This window comes from Rhea americana, unplaced genomic scaffold, assembly GCF_003343005.1.
Source record: "Rhea americana isolate MKP2758 unplaced genomic scaffold, rheAme1 scaffold_95, whole genome shotgun sequence".
NCBI lineage: Eukaryota > Metazoa > Chordata > Aves > Rheiformes > Rheidae > Rhea > Rhea americana.
Window position 1 is genome coordinate 1,647,277 of NW_028187144.1, and position 18,658 is coordinate 1,665,934.

An 18,658-nucleotide genomic window follows, 5' to 3' on the forward strand; every position below is an offset into this window, starting at 1 on the left:
CCCCGGCCGGCTGTGCTCCCCGCTCCGGCTTAAATCATCCCTCTTCTTTCTTTCTTTCTTTCTTTTTTTTTCTTTTTTTTTTCTCTTTTTTAAATGTTGCTAGGTACAATCATCTGCTGGGCGTCTCTGTCTAAATCGGGAAAGCRTGCAGGGCTCTCAGGCTAATGGAGTGTTAGTTTGCTTCCCCCGGATTTGAGAAGAGCCTTTTAAGCAAAAGGCAGCTCGCTTATTCCCTTGGAGGGCTTCTTAAGGTCTTGCGGATCTATATGGGCTGGCTAGGGGCATCTTCAATTTTAGGTCGCAATAGAAAAGGAAGGAAATCCCAAATCTTGCCCTTAAGTTCCTCTAATAAGGAAGGAAGGGGAAGGGGGTTGCTCTGAAACCAGRCTAGGATTGAAGTTGGATTAGGATTCACTAGAATGAAAACCTAAATATATGTAAAATCGCTTTCTGTCCTCTTGAGTGTGCTCTTCCTTGCTTCTATTGATATACTGTGATATTATCACTTAAATCTGCTTCTGCAATCAACGTTGTGGCAATATTAGTCCTTTGAAAGCATGTTTTGGATTTAAGCATAATTCACACCTCTGCTGCCATTGTTTGGGTGGAGACAATTTCATGCAGGTCAGGCTTAGCAGCAGTGTCTTTAAGATGACATTCACCATGTAAACTAATCTTTATCTCAATTTCTATTTAACATGATGACAGCAATTCTTTCTCACTGAAAACCTTGTATGTAAGGAGTGTGATCATTTCAGCACTTTTGGCTAACAACAGTAATTATTTGAAAGTTACTGAAAACTGACCATCCTTCAGTTTAGGGAAGGGGAGGTGGGAAGGGCATGGTGGGTTTCTTTTTTCCTCTCTCATCCAGCAAGACTCTTCATGCTGCTTCTCATTGATTTTGTCCTTGTCTCATCTCCTTGTCTTGGTTGCTGGCTTTGTTGCTTGCTTTCTCGGGCACTGGCCTGAATCCATCAGAGCTCTAAACAGGGAAAGGTTAGGTATGTTCATGCCTAGCGTGAGCTGATCTGTCATCCATGCTTGCTTATATTATAGCATGCTCAAGACTAGAGGAATTAAATATCTGCCTGTATGGGAGGAATAGGGGTGTTGACTGCCTGAGCTTTACTGGAAATTAGTTATACCAGACAAACTCTCAGTAGAGCACTTGCTTCTGAAATGGAGTAGTTATAGTGTGTTTGCTGTTATGGAGAATATATCTTGTAGGGTTATCTTCCAGTAGCTAGGCTGATTGACTTCCTTTTGTAGTTTAGCCTTGAAACTTTGCCTAGCAGATAACCACAGTAACATTAATGGAACTAAGCTTGCATCCATGATTTGAGAAAGGGTTAAAACATAATAAGCATCTTTCTTTTGGGTGCACCAAGCAGATGAAATACAGAAGTATATAAAAGTTGTATACTCGTGCAGGTACACTGAAATCCAATTTATTTTCATGTAAAGCTTTGTAAAAGATTATAAATGTGTTAGTACCTTTCACATCTTTCAAAGTAACTTAATTTTATTAAATATCTGAATTTTCTGACTATACCTCCTTCTATCTATTTTTCTGACTATGATACTTATTTTTAATATTAATGTTAGAAGTACCTTTCTAAGTAAACTTTATCTAAATTAAAAATCCAGAAACAAGACAATGTAAGTTAAGTTTACAGTAGAGAATGAAAGAGCACAGCAATACAATATAATCAGCATTACTTGTTGTGCTTCTCTTGGCATGCTACATAGGCTCATCTCATGTTTATTGGAGAATTTCGCTGTACCCAGTGAAAGATACCTATTCTTCATAAAGCAGTTTCCTAAGCTAAAATATTATACGTAATTCCCAACTGTCAGCTATTAGATACACTTATTCTGGTGCATATGCCACAATAAGGAGTTTTACATAAATATCCTGCCTCCAGTTTTCTGTAGGTAACTTAAAAAAACAGGAGAAGTTCAGTCATTGATGTTAATCTGCATCTACAGATTTTTCCAACAAGAGGAAAAAGTGGTTAGGATGATAGAGTAATAAATGGTGATTTGATATCTAGATTATTTCATTGGGAAAATCTAAAATATTAAACTGTACATCTTCAACCTTAGTCTGAAAACAGTGGTGTTTGAGTCACCTTCTGCCTGGGGACAGTTACTGCCTTTGAACTCATCAGGCTTGAATATATTAAAAARAAAAAAAAAAAAACTTTAGTAATCTTTCCTTAGCTTCTAGTAAGTACTGATGAGTTGTTATTGATCCCCTCTGGGTAGAAACTGGCAGATAAAAATACTTTCTCTTTTAATCTGTAGTTAACTCGTATTTTATTACTGCATTTGTTAGGCTATATGGATGTCTTTTGATTTTTGTAAAACCATGTGACTATGGAACTTTAAGGGAGGCAGAATATTAGTAAGTATTTTTATTTATGTTAAGATAGGCTTTGGTACCCCATGCAACTTCTTACTGTGCTCCCTTTTTAAGAGCGAAGAAGGGAATCTGTTGGGCAGAAGTGAAAGCTTATGGCTGCTTGATCTATACAGGTTTGCTCTACTTTTCCTAGTTTCAAATCTGAGTGAGAGTTTTTATCCTTATTTTTGGACTTCATGTGCTCACTCAAGGAGAGAATACTCTAATTCGTGTATAGAATTAGAATTTGGAGTATTAATATTTGTAATAAGTATTTATTCCAAGAAAGGAATAATAGCAAAATCAAATACAGAGTACAAAGCAATATTAACATTAGTCTTTCTCACTTATAAGAGCAAGAACAATCTCTTGTTTTTATAGGTACTGAAGTGTGATTAGCAGCAGTCAGAGGCACAGCTGAGTGATAAGGAGCTTAGAGAGTAGCATCTTCTCGGATGAGCAAAAGTCGGAACAGTTTCTCCTTACAAACTTTTCAATTTCGTGTTATCCAGAGATATGAAAGGGCTTTTTAATTTTTTTTCGGTGTATGGGGAGAAAGCTTTCCCTTGTTGATCAACAGGCATACGTTGGGTTTGTTCTCAGTGTACAGCACTGATTTAATCCAGTGCAATGGAAGTTTTACAGGACAAGATTAAACAGTTGCAGTCACTTAATTTATGATAACCCCTCTAACTGATGGGTTTATTTGTTTATATTGATTTAAGCTTTTAGAAAACCTTAATTTGAACCTTCTGACTTTTCTGTTTGTGGTTCCTCAGCTTCATTCTTTACCTAGTTACCTAGTAACTTCTTTAAACTGTTTTACTCCTCTAACTTCTTGGATTAGAACATGTTATTTATTCTGTATTGCAATAGCAGGCACCCATACGTTGGCTCACTGTTTTGGTATTTAACATGATAGATCAAACAATTCAGCCTACTTGTTTTTCTCAGGAGCAGTCAGCATCCATGGCTAAAATGGGGAGAAAAATCATAATAAACTGAGATGTTATAATTTGTAGGGCTGTCTGTGACTTACTGTTATCTTTGTGTGGTGTAGTGAGACTATGTGATCATGTAATTAGCAAAATACATATTGGAGAAAAAGTAAGGCTGCATATGCAGTCTTAAAAATAAAAAAAAACACAAGAAATTAGGCCATGTTGGCTAATTAGCTTACTGAAAAACTCTTTAATTGCTGGAATTAAAATTTCCCTTTGTATACCGGTAACGCCCCTAATCATGAATCAAAAGAATAAGAATCTTTAGCCACTTAAACTTCTGTCACTTGAGCTATAGGATTAACCTTATCAAATTCATTTACGGCTATTTGCCAGAAGGAGACCTAGCAACTGCTATAATCTTTCACCTACCCATACTCTGATTTTTAGACTTGACTGGTCTCCAGTGATGTCTTCTCCCTAGTTGTAAGTTGGGGGGAAGGCAATTGTATCACCGTTTAGTCCAAGTGCAGGGACTTTGAAGGATCATCTTCTATTCTTTACCTTAAGCATCCTGTCCACATATGAGGTAGAACAGGAAAACATGCTCAACCTAGATCTACCTCAATCAGCTCTGGCAACTCCAATGGATTTGTTGTTGCTCTGCTAGCAGTATGGATCTAGGCTCTTCAGAATATGTGAATTTATTCGGATGTTACTGTCATGCTGCCATGAATTTTTGCAAGCAGAGTAATATCATTCTGGAGAGGCCAAATTTGTACAGTCTGTGAGTATCTGGTAAGGTTATAGGTTGACTTAAAGCCTGCTCTCATCAAATGTCAAGGCTCAGTGCTGTGGAGGTACCATAGCTATGCACAGTCTTAACGAATGAGCAATCATGCTGCCTCCAGCTCATCTCGTGATACTGTTCTGTGCTGACTAGTGTTTTCATCTGGCTGTTGAGGGGAATACAGAGCGGCAATGATAAGGCAAAGATGATAAATAAGTCTTCAAAAGCCAGTTACTCCCAGCTATGTTGCAACAACCTAGTTTCATTCGGGAGCTTGCTTTTACAAACTGTCRGCTTTCTGCCTTTCCCTTTCCTGGCAGAGGTACAAAATACTGGTACAAGAAGGGGCGACAGGGAGGACAGGACTGCAGCAGCTGATTTGAATTGGCTTAAACTACTGTGGATTTACTGTGTTGATAGCATCACTGGCTCAGTGAATCTGAATAGTCAAAAGTGAGAACACAGGCRTCAGGTAGCTTCCTACTGGGAAGTGAATTTGGCATGTGATCTAATACTCTCATGCAGAGTTCCTAAGCTCTGCTTCTTGCAATTTATTTATTTATTGCTCTATMAGGCCAGTATACTTCTGGGAGGACACAGGTGCACATATTTGTACCTTGGAAAGAACTGCTTGAGTAGAAATTAAGAGGTAGATACAGCACATCTCTCAGTTGTTACTACTACAAAATTCTCCAAACTTCAGATAGCCTACAAGTAAATAATATAGTGCTCTGAAATGTTTGCTACTTCTGGCAGAAAACGAACACCCAATAAAGTCCACTTAAGTATACTGTTTTATTTTCTAGTGAAGTTCAAAATTACTTGAAGGCTTTGCATTTAAAAACATTTAAAAACACCCATCTTGGGAAGTCATTGTTTATTTCAGGAATACTTGTGGAGAAAGCAATTTGGAGATGACACTTCATGATGAACACAAGCTTTATAAGCGGATTGGGATCTCTACTTGCTGTACTGAGGCCCAATTATTGCCCAGTTATTTGCTGTGATATACTGAGTCTTAGTTAATCTTCCTGTAATTAGATTTTTTTTTCTTTATTCTCAGGTATTTCTAACTACTGTAGTGGTTGCTCTTTCTATTAATGAATTGATCTTGTAAACTCTCTAAGTCCAGTCACAACTGGTAGCAGCACAGCTGCCATACTGGTTTTGAGAGTTCTTTAACTGTTTTTTGCAGAGTTTTTTCAGGCTTTCATAATATTTATGTAATTCCAGCAGAACTCCAGGTGGGAATTTTTTTCTTCTAAAGCTATATAATCTGAAAAGACAAGCATTAGGAGAAAGTGCCACTTGCAAGTGAGTGAGCAAACTGGTATTTACTGTGGGGTTGGAAGTGTGATGGAGTATTTAGTCATAAGATTAAGTCCAGAAGAGGGAATGAGTTGGTCAAGCTGGTGTGACACGTCATCAAGTAGTAAAGACAAATTGCCAAGTAAATTGATTTGAAATGAAAAAGAAATGTAAAACCTACATATTTCCCCAGAATAGGGTTTATTAATTGTTTAAAATATCTAGCACTGCAAAACTTAATTGTTACTTGATATTCCTAGATACTTCAGTAATTATAGAAGCAGAGGGCTTTGCATGGGATTTTATTTTGGTAAAGTTAGTCAAACAGCTATTTTTTTCCAAAAAGCTAGCCTTGCATCAAAGCTAGCTGTGCCTTGAAATGAGCTAGTTCTGAAGCTGTTTGTGTTTCTGAGATTTCTTCAGTCTGTTCCTCACTTAGCTTCGTGAGGCAGCTCGTCTTCATAGAATCATAGAATCAGTAAGGTTGGACAGGCCTTGAGTATCTCCAGAGAAGGAGACTCCACAACCTCTCTGGGCAACCTGTGCCAGTGCTCCGTCACTCTCACAGTGAAGAAATTCATGTTGTCTGGATAGGATAGCTGCTGGTTCGGAGAAGAGGTCGGGGTGAATGGGAGGAGGTGTGCCTTGTGTAGTGATATTTAACTATTGGATGATATCCCTTCACATCCAAGCTGACACCATTAAATTTGATGGAGAAAGTTTCATATAATTTCTTTTGGGTCAGCTGAGACTCATGTTTCCTTTAATGCTACATTTACTTTTAAACTTGACTTTTTTTTGTACGTGTGTAGTTAATAAAATATAACAAGAACAAAATAGGAATATATGCTGCACAGATGGCTACAGAATTGGAGACAAACTGAATGTGTTTCTRATTCAACCACCTATTACTGAATTGCTCATTTCTCTCATATTCCATAAATTCTGTTACCAGCTGAGGTTCTCTTCTGTGGCTTGTATTCTTTTTATGTATTTATTTATTTTTAGAGTGAGGGAAGTGGTATTTAAACCTTGGTTATGGTCAGGTTCCATAACAAATGGACTTTGGAGGTAATGATAGAATAGATGATACACAAAATCTGCTTGGAGAAATGGCTTCTTTGCTATATGACTCCTATTAGCATCAGTGGAGATGTGTTTAATGAGTGCTCAAGCCCTGTTGCAAATATGGTAGTACAGAGGCGTAGTTAAAGCTGTTTTGCATGAAGATAAAAGAGAATGTGGTCAGATAGGGGATTAGTGTGCCTTGTGGAATGGTTTTCAGACATACAGTAAAGAATTCCTGGCCAGATGCAGTGTTATGTTTCAGGTGTGTAATTCCTAGAAAATCGTAGTCCTTGGCATTTCTTAGTTAAGTACAATCTAAGTCAAAACTTGATCAAATTATGCCAAGAGACATTGTAGCGCTCTCCCAGGTGAGCTAAGATCACTCTAAGCAGTAAATAACTGCTTTGTGTGCAGCTTACTAGCATCAAGGTCTCTTGTTCCTTTTCACACTCACAAACAAATGATAGATGCAAAGTCAATGTTAGTGATTTTTCTTAACTGAAAGTCTGACTTGCATCCAGGTATGGCAGGTTTTCCACATCGAGATGGTATTCTGTCATGAAGAGAGTCCTGCTGGGATTCAGCAGGCTTCTGGGGACGACCTGTACTCTGAAGGTAGGCAAGAAATGTGTAGACTGGTAATGGAACAAGGAACAAACAGCAGTGAAGAACAACCTTCAAGATGAGAGGTGTTTAGAAAGCTCTGGCACAGGTAAAAATATGTAAGCTCCTTTAAACATCAAGAGCTGTCAATGACTGTTCAGAATCTGGCRGCACCCTCTTCTCTTGCTGACTGGGGAGGCTTGGCTTGCTGTGCCTCTCTGTTCTTGATTCTCCTGCAGTATAGCCTAAATGTAAACGAAATGTGTTGCCATGAGCCCTATAGCTGTGAGTCTCAAAGAAGTTCTCATATTGTTCTTGCCCATCAAAACCAGACTCTTTAGCAACTTCTTGGGGATTACCACTATGCTTTTTGTGGATGGACACCTAAATTGAGAATTGGAGATAGTGATGCCCAGAAACTTTTAAGTGGCAGATCTGGGCTCCTGTGTTCATGTTGCTTTTCAGCATCATGCATTCTAGATGTTAGATTAAGATGCTTAAATTCGGAAAGACTGCTTGACACAGTTCTTAAAAGATCATGGAAGGTTGCTTATGTGTATTTTCTAATTCCTAGTGTTTTACCTTCTTCCTGGTTTGTCAACTGAGTTCACTGTTTTCTCTTGCGTTGTCAGCAGAATGATTTCTTCATGATTTTGTTAGGCAGCGAGCACATTTAATCTTTTTTGCCTGTTGATTAGACATTTTAAAAAATGGGGGAAATTTTCATTTGGGCCATGTAATATTATACCAAAAAAAGCTTATCGTATTTGGGTGTAGACTATCTCTCCAGAGCCTTGCTTTGTGGGTTTTTTTGTGACACCCTGTGAATGTGTACAAGTTGCAATTATTTTTTTCCCTGTTTATAGATGGGAATAACAGGATTTTTTTTTCCCTCACTTAACAGGGAAGATGATTATAAATACATTGTCTGAGCTACTTTGATACTACAGCTGAAGACTGCTTAAGTTAAACATAGATTGTGTAAGCAAACRTCTGGCTAGTATTTAGCCTACTAGATTTTCTTTCTGTAAGGTGGATGAAATCTAGGTGGTTGTCTCTAGCTTTAGTCAATGAGGTTGGCATATTTGGGGGGTAGGAAAGGAACTTGCGAATTCACTGAATGGGTTACAGAAATCCGATGAGTTCCAACAAGGTGTTTATCACATTCTAGCTTAGAAAGTGCGGTGTTTTTCTGTTTTGGGGGGATGAGGTGGATTTTTTTTTTTTTTGAACTAGTTATAAACATTCAGACTTAATGTCTTATCTGGACRCTGAAGTCTGTTAGGCCTTTTTGACTTGAAATATCACTTTATAATTAGATTATTGAATGTGTTTATCTACAGTTTTGTAAAAGCTTTTATATTTGAAGAAAACTTAAAATTTGTATTGATTTAAAAATCAAAATTTTAGTCTGGTGATTACACATAGTTACTATTGAGCATTTTAGTTTTGCTTAATTTTTCTGTTTTGTTTTTAGTGCACAAATCAAAATAGTACTATGGTTGTAAAGTAAGGCATTAAAACTGGTGCGTTTCGTTTCTGGTAACATCAGTCAAGAAATAACTGAACCTTTACCTCTGAACTGGATTCTTTCAGACTATAGAAGAAGCGAGAGTTTCCTGCTCTTGGGTGATGGCAATCAACTGTTCTGCCTGAACAGACAGGCCTACTTTCCCTTCCTGTTAAGGGAATGGGAGGAATGCTTGCTTCAGTATCTTAGGAGAGAACAGAGGTGGTGTCATGTCCTGGGCAAAATCAAGAAATCACAGAAAATTTTCTTATTCTSCTTCAGGGACAGCCAGGTTAAACTTACAATTCTAGACAATTGTAAAGCATCTGCTACACTGTTTTTGCTACATGGGAAAATAATAAATATCTCTGTAGTGCTAACATAGCTGAATAGAAACTTATTGGCAAGAGCTGATTCATTTTACTTAATGGTGCCAGTGTTTCAAATCCTTGTATGTTAAAAAGCTTTAATCTTCTAACATGGCGGGGGGGATACTATTTAGCAGTGATTCCTGTTCATGCTTATCTTGGTTAGCCATTTTTCTGGTGCCTAATTGGTGTATTACATTATTTAGAAGAGGCAGAGCTAGCAACGTCTTAAAACCAGGGATAGAAGGGGCAACTCATCAAAGCTAAACTTTATTCATTGTGCCCCTCTGTTTCCAAAAATATAGAAAAAGAAGAAAGACTTGCTACAGGTATCCTGAAGGTCAGCAGTGTCTTTTGAGTAGGAGTATGCATGGTGACTCCACAGTTAAGTTCTTCAAAGTGAGCCATTTGCACTTTTCTTTGTCAAAGTGGAGGTTGCRGTGGCTCCCTTGCTTCGCGGTCACTTTGTTCTTTGGGGCACTACTTGGACAGATTCCTAGCCCTGTTAGGACCACCAGACAGAGCTTATGCTTTGAATCATGTAGTGATCCTTGTGCCCTGACTGTTCGTCTGAGCAGATATTCGTGGTGCAGTGGTTAGTTACTTTGGGGTACTAGGAGATTATCTGGAAATTTCAGTTTGAATTTAGGTGGAGTCCATGTGGTTGCCTTGCAGTCTTTGGTTTGATGTCAGTAAAGGTGTGAGTAACGGTGTTAAGATCTACTTCAAAATGGAAACACTGTATAATTTTTCACTTGATATAATATCCTTGATTCACACAACAGCAATAACTAGAAATCTAGTAGATTCAGTCGTCCTTCCTTTTGTGGAGTTCTGATGTTGAACAGCTATTTTCAGCTCTTCTGTATTCTGGACTGCTTTGTGTCCTATTTGTGTTGAATACAGCCAACCAAATTGCCTTGAGTCCAGTCTCCTGAGAGTGGTTAATATATCTACTAGTAAACTAGGTAAGCAGTATATGAAAATTAAAACATGAGTGTTCACATCTCACTGTTTTGCCAGTAGCTCAGTATGCAAGTTGAAGAAATGCAGCGAGGGTATTGGAATCTTGTAGAATATGCTTACAGAAGAGCCTATAAGAAATGAGCCTAGCATTTGCTTTTCTGCCAAGATCTCTTGAAGCAGTAGAAACAGATACTGTGGTTGGGCAGCTCTATCTGCTTCCATACACTTCTGGGTGAGTCAACACCATGAACAGCAATAACTGGAGGCTTGTGGCTTTCCATATTGCCATGCACGTCTGACTTAGATGAGTCATTATCCATCACTAAATAAAAAAGGCAGTGGGTATCTGACATTCGGTTTGCTGAGATAATTCAAGTACCTGAACTTGGTTAATCTTGCTACAGACTGGCTAAGAAAAAGCAGCTGGCCCCAAACTGGGGCTTTTTACTTTTTGAGAGAGAGAGAGAGAGGGAATGACATGGTAGTCCCACCTGAAAGAACTAGTTCTCCCTAAGAGGCCTTAAGAGGCCTTATTAAGAGCATGAGTCCCAAACAGATTATGGCATAAAATATGATAGCATAAATATGGCATTCTGTTCCTAATGAATCTAGTACTGCATTGAAAGTTACTAGCCAAAAAGAAGTTTTATACTCTTAAGATTCTGCAGTGCACAGAGAATCTGAACTCAGTCTAATATTGTCTGCAGGATAACAGAATGCTTCCCTAGAAAAAGAACAAATACCTTTCAGGTCAAACAGTTTCTTTGGTAATCAAATGGAATAAAGCTCTTCTAGAGTATCCAGTCAGATTATAGTCACAATGTCAGTGTATTTGATTGCTTTAGTAGATCTGTTGCTTGTACTGTAGACTCCGTGCCCCCTCCCTGCATTTCTAACTTCCTGGGTCACCATAATTTGACATGAAGCTACAGTAACAAAGCCAGAGATGAAGCTGTTCTAACTTTGTAGTCTGTGAGACTGGAAAACAATCCCTGTTTTTTTCTGGAAGGACAGTTTGGAAGAATTACAGGAGTGATTGGTAAAATTCAAAATTGGGTAAGGGGAAGAAGAATCTGACTGCAGTACAAAAAAGACTGCTTAATAATTCGTGATGCGTATATCCAAAGGAACAAATCTGGCAGGAAGGGTTAGTTTTGACAAGCCATTTGTTTTAGTTTGGTATGGCAGTCAAATCTTTGGGCATGCTCAAAAGAAATAGAGGGGTCAGAATGCACAGCCTCATTGGATTTAGTTTTTCCAGCTGTGTTGAAGTGATTGTTCTCAGGCCATTGTGATGCTGTCCTAGAATTTATATTAAATACGTTGATTGGTATACAATTATTGGCGTAAGCTATATGCACTTTGAAAATGCAGGTGGAACATCACCTCCTTTCAGTGTCCCTTTGTCTTGTACTTTGTTTTTGGTTGAAGCCAGCTGTACCAAAGCAAGTAAAACAGTATCATTTGTCTAAGCCTCAACTTTGCACATGCTAACAAATTATGCRCCTATGCAAATAAGGAATGTTTAACTTTTAATGCTTACCAAAGATAGGCAGCTGCCAACCTTCATCATCTCAACTACTGTGTACAAACAAGTGCTTGAATTTTTTTTTTAATTGTCTTCTGCTAAAACCAGCCCAGCTCCTGCGGCTTCTGCATTTTGATGTGCATTGCAGTATTTCATGCTTGCTAGAACATATCAGAAAAAGGATAAGGAAAAAGTCTGGTAAAAGATATCAAGGGAAGAAATGTTTACTTCATCAACRCAGGCACCTTCTTCTCTCGCTGTATTGCGTCTCACACCTATTATAAAGTATTTTAAATTGTTCTCTAGGATATGCATAAATGCAAGGGAGAGGTATTAGTTAAATCCAATTGTGCTATTGGAATTGGGCCATTTTTTTTTCCAGTTTGGCAGGTGGAAGTAGATGGAAATTGACTTTCAAATGTGAAGCTCTTCTGATGCCCTGAATGTTCAATAAAGCCACTTTACTATCCCAACTATGTATTCAGAGTAGCTCTTTCCTGTGAGGCTTTATCCTCTGGTATTTTGAGACTTGTTCCTGTAATGTTGAAAGGGACAAGTGGATTGAAATATGGAATTTAAATGATGAGTTATCTTTTAATGAAGTTTTTGGACCCTGAGAAATTGGTCAATGAATTTCTTCTTGCTTTTCCACTTAAGAGTTAAACTTTCAGAAGCAACTAAACCCACATCTCGCTTAAGTTCTTGAAAACTTGCTTTGTATCTTTAGAATAGCTAAAGCTGACATTGGTGTGTGATGCTCTTGTCAAGATGAGCCTGGATATCCTGCTCCTGTGGGCTAGCTGAGAGGCGACTGCATGCTGGTTAACCTGCAGGCGAGTAGGGCTATGGCTTGTGAGTTCAGTCACATGTAAGTAGTCAGCGTGTTGCTTGTGGGGCAGCTGGCAAGCCAGCCAAACTGGCAGCATGGGTATACTAGCTTGCATAAAAATATCTATTTGCTGCCCKTCCATCTCTCGTGTCTTCTGGACTTGGTACTCTTAGAGTGCAAATGGTGTGATTGTGTTGACCTATAGATGACATTCCTCAGGTGTCCCATTTAATGAGGTGGCTAGCCTGGGCGAGCACCCCACTGAGCTGCAGATCTCATTGTTGCAAAAGAAGTATCACTAGGTAGAGCTGTAGCCATTAAACAAGGGTGTTAGGCTTTAATTTTCACTTTGACACAATTGGGATAACTAAAAATAGTTAAAAATCATACTGTTTAATGCACTGTTTATCTACAGAGTATGCATTATTAAACACCTTGAATATGAAAGTCCATTTTTAATTTCAATTAAAAATCTTTATTCAGAATAGCAAAAGGAGAGTAATGTATTTAACTTCTCACTAGCTGTATCTGTCACACATTTAGCTAGCTCATTTTTTTTTAAAAAAAATTGTAACTTGGGAAGAAGGAATCTTAGTAAGTGTCCAAAATTTCTAGTTTCTGAAAGTGACATACTTAAGAGACTTTAAAGTGCATATAATCAATTAAAATGGATTTTAAAATATGAAGTAGAACTTTAAAATTAACAGAACTGAACCCTAAACTAATTTATTTCAGTTATGAATGAGAACTAACTTGTGTAACTGCGTATGACTGTTAGCCTGAATTTTYTTCTTGTGGCCTTGTATAACTTTGTAGGGATGCAAGAAAACCAGTTTTTACAGGAAAAGCACACTGCATTATGTATTCAGCTACAGAGTTTGGAAGATGTATTTACTTCTGGTGTCTGTTAGAAAGATACCGATATTTTTTTCAAAGATCAGAAATCTATATATTCAGTTTATAGAAGCTATATGACTTGCCATGGCAAATACTTTAATGTATTATGCAGTTAAACATTTGTGAAGTTAAACGCTCAAGAGGCCAATTTCTTGCTTGGCTTAATTCTCCACCTAAAGACTAAATGATAACAAAACTTCTGAAGGTGTCTTGTAGGGCACGAAGGTAAGGATGCGCCATCTGAAGAAGTTAAGTAGCAGTGTTGCAGAGGTGATGCTCGCCCTTAGCACAGAGCAAGCATCTTGTACACCTCTGTCCAGGGTTTCACAAATAATACTTAAGAGCACTGTGTGGTTGAGCTTGAACACTTCTTTAAATTTGCTGGTGGTAAGGGTTTCTGTTACATTGACAGTTCAGAAATCTGCAGGGTTTTCTTTAGCCCCTGTTTCTTGATACAAAGAGTTTTATGTACAGTTATGCCTTTTGTCCTAAACCAACTACCAGCTGAAAAATCTGGGAGAAATTTCCCTTCTCAATAGGCAGCTCCAAATTTGAGCTTTGAGTTTCCTGTCTGTTTCCAGTTGGAGGCCAGATACCAGAGGTCAAACACTGACCTGAGGAGGGTGGCTGTATTCTGCATAGTTTCTGTCCATTAAGTGTACCAAAGGCAGGTTTACAGGGAATGTCGCAGTCTTTGAAGCCTTCTGTTGGGCACTGACTTGAAGCTTGCCTTATCTTTTAAGGTCTAATGTCCTTTTATATATATGTCTTCTGTTACCACCACATTTTTGTTTTCTCAGTATTAGCCTGAAGTAGGGTTTCAGAATTCGTTAAATTTGATTATACAACTGCTTCAGATATCAAAAGGATGGAGCAGCCTAATGTTTTTCAGCAAAACAAACAAAACCTCCAGCTCTGGAATATTTGAATTCAATTAATGAGTTACACTCAGTCATTAGCACAACAGCCCTAATGCACACAGTGATCTTTTTTTAATTGGTGTGTAAAATTAATTTCAATTTTGGTAGTCTGGAACTATAATTTATTTTTCTTAAGTGGAGGGTGTTAGGGAGAGAACTGTGGCATGCAGTGCTTGGCATCTGGCTCTAGAAGAGTGCAGAAATCCAGAGTAGAAGCAAGATCATTACTTTAGCTAACAGCATCTAATAGATCTTTTTATTTTTCTGGCTTATTTTGTAAAATAAAATGCTAAGGAACTTGAAATTAGAAATATAGCTAAACATCTACTTTTGACTTGTAACAAGACTTTTGGCACCTTGTACATTCGTGTGGTTATGTCAGCCTGTCAAACACACTGGTAAGTAATTGGCCTTCAGATGGTACATTGGAGGAAGAAATCTCTTGTTATAAAACCTTATGAATTAACTGGAACTTGAGTCATGTGTAACAATTAAGTTGTAATGTTGTAGTATAATTTGGTAACTGTTGTGTATTGTTGTTTCTTAGTAGTAAAGGCTGACTGACAGTCATCTTGGCTCTTACCTTTTTGTACCTTGGCTAGGATGCCTTCACAACCCTGGGGTTGGGAGTGGCCCCACAGTTCAGATTCTGCTCTCGCTGTTCTGTGGCTTACAGCGTTGTGCCTATGCCAGGTTTTCCCTTTGTGAGACTTGGAGTCTTTTTGGTTGGTTGGTTGGGTGGTTTTTTTGTTTTTTGTTTCAAGCAGTTGATTTGCCTTGGTGAAAGATTTTGGAAGTTATGCACCGTTCCAGTGTGACATGAAGTTAATTGTTTAAGTACATTAAGCTGAGAAATGTCTGTAGTAAGATACTGTGGATGCCAAACTTAGTATCACATCTGTTGGTAATGTCTTGCTAGCCTTCAACTAATATTGTACGTAGATCTTATCAGATGGTTGTCAGCCTGGAAGCTGATAATGAATCCATGGGGTAATGTTATGGGGTAGTTCTCTCTTCCCCTGCTTCTAGCTGACCTCTGTTAGCTGGGGAAAATGTCTAACCRTGCTACTATAGTGTATACATCTTCTCTTGTAAATGCGAACTGCACCCCTAAGTGCTGTGGCTTACAGATAATGTAAAGCAGTATGGTGTTTTGCTTTCAGTGATACTGTGTTCTTGAAGGGAGGATCACAGCAGTATTTAAGACAGCTTTTTTTTTTGTATGCTATTGGATTACAGTGTGATTATTTCTTCTGGGGATGTTGCAAGGTGTTGATAACCTACTGGATTTCTAAAATGACTCATCTGAAACACAAGCTTTGAATAGCTATTTTATAAGAATAAGCAAGTCAGGACAAAAATTAACTAGTTCACTTAAATCTGTTCTTAGGGAATAAAAAAATTAGGCTTTGCAAAAAAAGAAAAAGATACAAGTCCAGATTGATAGGCATAATTTCCAAGTTTTAAGACAAAGCTTGCAAAAGCACACTTGGAAAGTGGGTATAGTCCAGTATAGCACRTGATGCTGTATGTATATCTGCATTTCCTGTGTTCAGATGAGGATGAAGTGTGTTGTTGGTTTTAAGAATGTGATCTCTAAAGGCAAGGGTGGCCAAATTGCTGACATTCAGCGGTGTTTTCTAGAGCAGTCTCATCACAGTGTATCAACTCCTGTGGTAAAGAGGAGAAATCAGGATAGAAAAATGCCTAAACACTAAACAGCCCCCCAGTTAAGTGGCAGGTATAAAACTAAAAAATGTGAGGGTGACTGATTGGAATAAGTTGCCCAAGGAGGCTGTGGAGTCTCCACAGATACTTGCAGATACTGAAAAGCTGCCTAGACGTGGTACCAGGCAACCTGCTTGAGCAGTGGGAGTTGGACTAGATGATCTGTAAAGATCCCTTATAGAATCACAGAACAGCCGAGTCTGGGGATTGGTCCAATGCCAAGTGCGTGTGTGTATTTTCTCTGCAGCATCTATAAATGTGACAGCTGACATGTATGAGGTGGAAAACCTGACCTTATATACATTGGTATATAATAGTCATCTGAGATGTCAGGAAACGTGAAATAGAACGCTTGTGTCGAGTTATAAATAATGTCGGAGTACATCTAATGGGGAGCGCTGGTTGTGGTCAGACCACGCAGCCAAGTTCATCTGCCAGAGCACGCTGTAAACTCTGAGAATTTCAGTCCCAAATGCCCATAGGAATACCATAGCCCTAATACTGTACTACTGATTCTTGGATGATCCTGGGACCATAACAAGCTGAATTTAAGATGCTGTGCCAGCAAGAAACACTAAGATTGGGAGTCCTCAGTTAGCTCAGTGGGAGGTAGGTAGCCTCAATTTCATGCTACTAGTGTGTACTAGAGAAAATAACTTTTAATTCTTTTCTTGCTTTTATCATTTTTTTTTCTTTTTTACATTYAACTTGCAAGAATCTCCAGCCCTTTCTTCATAGCATATTTAGAAGTCCTTTAATTACCTWAGACATGGTGGAATAGACTAGTACTCATGGCTGAGTTCAGAGCTGCCTCTCCATTCAGAGCAAGGAAGCTCATAGCAAGGAATATCAAATAATAAAAATATTGAGACAGAAATGTATCAGGATAAGATCAGTGGGGCTGAAATAATGGAAGTGTAAAACAAAGATAAAACCCTAATTGAGAAACTAAGTGAATTATTTGCCTTTAGAGAGAAGCTTAGAGTCTTCCCAGTAGAACTTTGTGGAGGGATATCTCTGAGTAACTGTCTTCAGTCAAAGTATTGTCAGAAGAGGTTTTAGAGTAAATTGATAGAAATGAATAGTAGTGCATTGTCTGGGATTGCACTGTATTTGTTTTTTCTGAAAAAAAAAGAAAGAAAAAAGAAAAAAGAAACTGCCAAACTACTCAATGCAACATATGGTCTTAAATCTTCCTTGCTTTTAGAAAAATGGTAGATGGCAAGTGTTACACAAGGGTTGTGTTCTAAAAAGCTTCAGATTTAGTCTGATTTTTCTGCTCAGTAGAAATTATAAAGAATTAATTCAYGTAGATAAATGAAAAGATACAGGATTAAATCGTAATTGGGGAAGAAAGGTAAATAACACCTTGCATCCATTAGATCAGAGCTTTCATGATCTGGTACATATGGCATTTGATTTTGAGGGGGGAAAATGCTAAAGGACACAWTTTGCCTGATATGTCGTGTGATGGAATCTCCTTTTACGATTGAAGTAAATAGGAATAAAAGATCAAATTTTGTTGGGGGTCTAGTGGTAGCTTTCTAAAGATCTTTGGTATCCAGCACATTCAGAATGATCATGAAAAGGGAGTTTTTATAGTAGAAATCTAAGAAAGACTTACCCAATGGCATTTTTCCATTGGAGGATGGAGTTATCATGGGAGTGGCATTAGAAACACTTAGGATATTTAGTGCCCTTAAATTTGACTCAGTAATTAAAATAATTCAAATATAAAATTCTAATATGAGTACGAACTTGAATGACTAGACTAGGTAGTTACGTGCAATGACTTTTCAGGTTTTTATTTTGTGTGCTCCCTACCTGCTTGATGCCCTCCTCTGCTGCAGCAATCCGGTCCTATCATACTGGGCTTTTGCAGCCATGCTTAGGTGACCYGAACAATCAAATGACTTAGCAAAATAATGAGGAGAAAAATAGTATGTTGTAGCTCTGGTGGATGTTATACTGATAGCATCCTGTTCCTGTAATGAGGACTTGCTTTGTTTAAAGCAATATATTTCATGCTAGCAGTCATAAAGTAAGGATTGTATCTGTGTTACTTAAGTGATTTGGATAATGAAGCACTGGGCAGGAACATAAGCCTTCCTTATTCTTAGGTTGGCCTGAGATCATTAAATGGATACTATAATGCAAAATGGTAGAGAAACTTCAAGTTCAGTTAGTGTTCTAAGCGCTGGCTCCGTYGTGTATGGATTCAAGGTGTGAAATCCGCTCACTTTGTTTACCAGTGTCTGAGCTCTAGTGTRCTTGCTATTTCCTTAGGTAGCTGTTGAGGAGTGCTGATGTTCTGTGTGCCCTGCTAGTTTTCACTGGTAGTTTTGGGCTTAGTGGAATTACTTGCCGTAACTCAAAAGGAGTGTCATAGTAGCAGTGAAGGTCAGTAGCAAGSATAAGACATAGAAAGTATTTTAAAAGGCTAATTTTAGTTAGTGTGGATGATCTGTCGAGGCTGCCAGCAGTCATCCAGTCTGATTTTTCTCTGGGTTGCGTTCTGATAGTGCTTGTCTCTTCCACTGATTGTAGAGTAAACCTAGAGAGRTTACCTTCACTGGACTAAAATTGTTCTTTCTAAATCTTTTGATCTGTTTTAGCTAAGAAGAATAACAGTGTTATAAGSTGTTTGGTGTATTTGGAGTGCCCAATATCTTTAAGGAGTTGAGAGACATATGCTAGTTTTCCATTAATATTTAGGCTGTAGATCTGAAGAAATTCTGTGGCACTGAATCTACTTCATTATTTCCTTTTGCCCATAAACATAATCTGTCTTGTTT

At 38.1% G+C, this 18,658-nt stretch overlaps 1 protein-coding gene across 1 annotated transcript in view; it reads left to right on the forward strand.

Annotated features, from left to right (window-relative positions):
* KPNA3 (karyopherin subunit alpha 3) overlaps positions 1-18,658 on the forward strand; it is a 54,469-nt gene that overhangs the window by 669 nt on the left and 35,142 nt on the right. The window lies entirely within an intron of this gene.